This window comes from Arachis ipaensis, chromosome B03, assembly GCF_000816755.2.
Source record: "Arachis ipaensis cultivar K30076 chromosome B03, Araip1.1, whole genome shotgun sequence".
In the NCBI taxonomy this organism is placed as follows: Eukaryota; Viridiplantae; Streptophyta; class Magnoliopsida; order Fabales; family Fabaceae; genus Arachis; species Arachis ipaensis.
The window spans coordinates 113,420,544-113,426,106 of record NC_029787.2 but is presented as its reverse complement, the minus strand read 5'-3'; positions in this window follow the sequence as shown (position 1 = coordinate 113,426,106).

Genomic DNA, 5,563 nt, shown 5'->3' with positions numbered 1-5,563 from the left:
AAATGGTCTTCAAGCCTTCAATTGGGCCTTTGCTCTTGATGGAATTGGGTTGATAGAGGCCTTGGTTGATTGCTCTTGGAGTTTGGAGAAGAACCGAAGTGAACCGGGTTTGGAATCATGTTTGGAATCATGTAAGCTTGAGTAAAAGTTTGAGGCAAACTTTTACTCAAACTTTTCATATCAGCCACCCCATCCTTGCTGCTACCAACGTTTGAGCCAAAGTTTGGGATCAAACTTTTGCTCAAACGTTGGCTCCCCCTTGCACACTCATGGCGCCGACGTTTGCCAAAAAGTTTGAGGCAAACGTTGGCGCAAACTTTTGCTCTCCAGGGTGTGTTGTTCATGGCGCCAACGTTTGCCAAAAAGTTTGAGGCAAATGTTGGCGCAAACTTTTGCTCTCCAGGGTGTTGATTTGTGATGCCAACGTTTGCCAAAAAGTTTGCCAAAAAGTTTGAGGCAAACTTTTGCTCAAGCTTTTTGCCCAAAAGTTTGCGCAAAAGTTTGAGGCAAACTTTTGGTCAAGCTTTTTGCTCCCTGGTTCGTTTTCACTTATTCCAAAAGTTTGAGCTAAAGTTTGAGGCAAACTTTTGCTCAAACTTTTTGTCCTCTCTTCCTCCTAGCCATTCCTTCTTACTTCAACCTTTCTCCAAGCTTTCTTCACCTATCATTAATCAACCAAACACATCAAAGCTATGCTCAAAATCATGAGATATTCATTCTTTCATAATATGTGACAATTATAGCATAAAACCTCATGAAATTGCATTAATTCATCTATGGTTGATTAAATCAAAGGAAGCATGAAAATCTACCAAATTGGCTTACTTATGGCTTAAGAAAGTGCATAAAATCAATTAAAAATAAAAGTGAAAGGCTAGTGAAACTAGGCTAAGATGACTCGTCATCAATAATAATAATAATAATAATAAAATAGAAAATTAGATTTTAGAAAAATATAAATTGGTTATTAATAATGATAATTATCATTATTATTCAATAATAATAATAATAATTATTTTTCCTTTTATTAAAACACTCATCTAATTGAATTAATATAAATATTTAATAAAAATAAAGGATGGATTTTTTGGCTTGAAGGATAATACAATCAAATATTCTTAAAGATTTTAAAGCTGTGAGTATATATTCTTCCTATATTAATATATGCATGCATGTTATCTCATTTTTTCCATAAATAGAAAATAACATTTACTCATTAAATTTGTTAGTTGCTCAACCGATTTATCTTATTTATTGTGATTGAGATTGATATATAATCATAAAGATTTTTTTCCTCCATTAATTTTAGTAAAGAAATTCATGACATAAAATAAAATAAAGTAAAGTCAGTATCTACTTTTTTCTCAATATTTTTTATATTTACGGTAAAATTATATCAACTAATTGATTTGATTAGGTATTTAAATATCACACAATTTATTATAATTTATATCAATCAAATAATTGTAATTTATTATATCAATTATTTTAATTCTTTAATTTATAAGGTAATAATAACATAGATGATTTGTTACTTATACTGATTAAATACAATAAATACATGTTAATTTAGTTAAAAAAATCATTGTCTCCTATGTTTTTCTATTTATTTTTTTTAATTCATTAAATCCAATCAATTATAATAAATTAATTATATCAACTAATTAATTCAATTAATTATTTTATAATTTATTTTTTGAATTCAATAACTCAAATAAAATTAATTATACTAATTATTTGTATTGACTAATTGATTTGATTAATTCTTAAAAATATTTTTATTTAATTTATTTTATTTATTTAAATATAACTCATTAGTTATTTAATTTTATTAGGATAAATATCAAATTCTATTTTTAATATAAAAATACAAAATTTTATTCCTTCTATTTTTATTTTACCATTATAAAAGACCATATATGCTAGAAGAAAATATCATTTATTTACCAATTACTCTTTCATTGGGTAGTTTTTACAACAATTCTTTTTCTTCCTATGAGGCGTCGTCACAAGAAGGCAACTATCATGGACACAAATCAGTATACACTCTTCAACTCCCGTGCTTATCATTCAGAGCAATATATGATATGTTATCCATTAGGCATTTATAGACCATGGTGTTATCATGTATGCATAAATAAATAAAAAATCCGTAATTAAGCTTAAGTCATTTACCTATTTGTGTGGCATATTGTAGTATGAATTACTTTCAATTTGTGTTGTGCAATGATATTATGGTTTAATTTAAGCTTTTATTTTAGAATTGTGTTATGATTTTATCTCATCATTTTCTCTTAGATATTAAGTTAATGTATTTTTATTTATTATTATTGAAGCGGATGTGATATAAAATTTGTAAAAAAAAAAACTCACATTCAATTTATTTTATTGTAGTCTTCTATTCTGCTATTTCTTTTTATTTTAAATATAATTTTTTAACATAAAAATGTATTATTTTTAATAATATCATAATTTTATATTTTTTAATTATTCTAAATGAATATTTTATCAAATACTAATTAAAGCCATCCTTTCATTTGCTTTTACTAATCTATTATCTAACTATTATATAAAATTAAAATCATATTAATGAATTTAATATTAAAGTTAATTTGACTTTTTATTATTTAGAGTGTTTTTCAATCAATAATTTTATACTCTTTACTTTTTTTTTAGTTTCATTTTGAATTTTAATTTAGTACTCAAAGGTAGTGAAATTCCATTGATACTGAAATAAAGTTACAAAAAGGTCCATATGGTAGAATAAGTAAAATAATGTGATACCCACATTGTAACATCCAAATGAAACAACTTAGGATCTAAAATGTTTATCTTTCTCTTTCTCGCCGTCTATTATATTATCTATTCTATATCTATTCTATTATATAAAAATCGAATTTTTACCTTTAATGATAGAATCAACGTAGCATGCTTCTGCTTTATTTTGTTTAACTCATTAAAGACAATTCATTATGATGAATTAATTATATCAACTAATTGATTTGAATAGATATTTAAATATCACACAATTTAAAATTATGTATATTAATTATTTGATTTAATTTTTATGATATATAAATTTAAGGAATAAATTAAAATAAGATAATTTGGGTATGACATTATTTTAATATTGTAGTGTGAAATTAAAATAAGATAATTGGGCATTACAGTATTTTTATTACAATTAGCATTTAATGAATAATGCATAATTATAATAATTTAGAAAATTAAAATAAAGTCCAATAATTTATCTTCCGACTGCACACGTGTGTAGAATAATTTTTAAGAAGAAGTCATATATAGTAAATACGGTCGATAATTGTAAAACTATATACTAACATTGATATAATATTATTTTAGGTATATATTTTGCAGGCATCAAAGAAAAGTGTTGAGTTATTTTTTAGTAGATTTAAATTATTTATTGTTTATTAGAGAATTTTGTGCATTAGAATTTTCTAATAATTTATTATTTATTTTGAGCTAATTTTGATATGTTCTTATTTAACAAGAGATATAAGACTCGAACCCACAACCTCTTAATTGAGTATGGGGAGACTATGCCATTTGAGCTATAACTCATTGGCAAACAACATATAAAAATTTGTTGGTGGGTCTAAGTATTAAGTTGTTTATGGTCACATTGAGTATATATGTTTGATTTATTGAAGAAAGTAGATTACTAAAATCAATTAATAACTATTTTAGAGTTAATATATTTAACACTAGATTAAAAAAAATAGTAGATTACTAAAATCAATTAATAACTATTTTAGAGTTAATATATTTAACACTAGATTAAAAAAAATAAATAATACATAGCATATTATATTTTTATTAATCAAATTATTATAATTTAAATTAATCTTAACAAAATAATTTAAAATTATAATTTCAACCTTATCACGTGCATGGCACGGGTTAATACACTTGTTGTACCCTAAACATGAGAGAGGGGGAGGGAAGGAGAGAGGAAAAGAAAAAAGAGAGGGAATGAGTAAAAATATTTGATCTTGTATAAATAGATGGTATTGAGAAAAATAAACTAATTAAATTAATTCATATATTTTGTTATCATATTTATATTATTATTATCATTATCATTATTATTATCAATATAATTAAAATGATTAAAAATATTTTCAATTGATAACTGATAAGTAGTTTAATAATGTATTAAATATTGATTTTATATAACTATAATAAAGATATTTTTCTAAATTAGTATAATTATGTATTATTAATTAAATGCTAATTAGAATATAATTATAATAAAGATATTTGTATAAAATAAACTTAGAAGAGAAAATAGTGCATTCATCTTGGTGGAAAAATGGATTCATGAGGAATCGACACCTCACTTCTATTAGCTTGGGGAAAACACAGTTTAGTATATTGAAAAAATAAAAAGAAATAGAAGAGATAGAAGACTACAATAAAATAAATTGAGTGTGAGAAATTTTTTTTTTTTTGTAAATTTCATATCACACCCGTTTGAATAATAATAAATAAAAATACGTCAACTTGATATCTAAGAAAAAATGATGAAATAAAATTATAATACAGTTCTAAAGTAAAAGGTTAAATTAGACCATAACATAATTGCACAACACAAATTGAAAGTAATTTCACACTACAATATACCACACAAACATGTAAATGACTTAAGTTTAAATACAAAATTTTTTTTATGCATACATGATAACACCATGATTTGTAAATGCTTCCTGGATAATATATCATATATTGCGTTGAATGATGAGCACGGAAGTTTGAGAGTGTGTGGTGGTTTGTGTCCACGATAGTTGCCTTCTTGCGACGACGCCTTATAGGAAGAAAAAGAATTGTTGTAAAAGCTACCCAATGAAAGAGTAATTGGTAAACAAATGATATTTTTTTCTAGCATATATGGTTTTTTTATAGTGATAAACTAAAAATGGAAAGAATAAAATTTTATATTTTTATCACATGGGGAACGGGAGTAGGTGATGCACTTCACCGTTTCAACTATACATTTTTTTTAGGGATAAGTATGATTTTGGTCCCTAACGTAGGGGCTGAAAATTTTTTTCGTCCCTCACCTTTTTTTCGCTCTAAAATGGTCCCTAAAGTTTCGGTTTGTTTTAAAATGGTCCTTCGGACAAAAATACCCCTCCCTCCCTACCTCCCCTCTTCTTCCTCAACCAGAAACAGAAGCAGGCAAATGCAGGCAGAGGAGGAGCAGCGGCGTGGAGCGGCGGCGGCGTGGAGCTGCTGCGACGGCGACCGTCCCCTTCCCCCTTTTCCCTCTTCCCGAAACAACACCCCCCTCCCGCTTCTCTTTCTCCCCTCCCCCCGTCTCTCGGCAGCGCTGTGTTTTCTCCCACCACCACCACCAGAACCCACCACCACCACCACCACCACATTATCATCATGGTCATCATCATCATCATCAGAAGAATAGCACTTAAACCACCAGAACAAAACCACCACTACCACCAGAACCCACCACCACCACATTATCATCATGGTTATCATCATCATCATCATCATCAGAAATCCACAACAACAACAACAACAACAA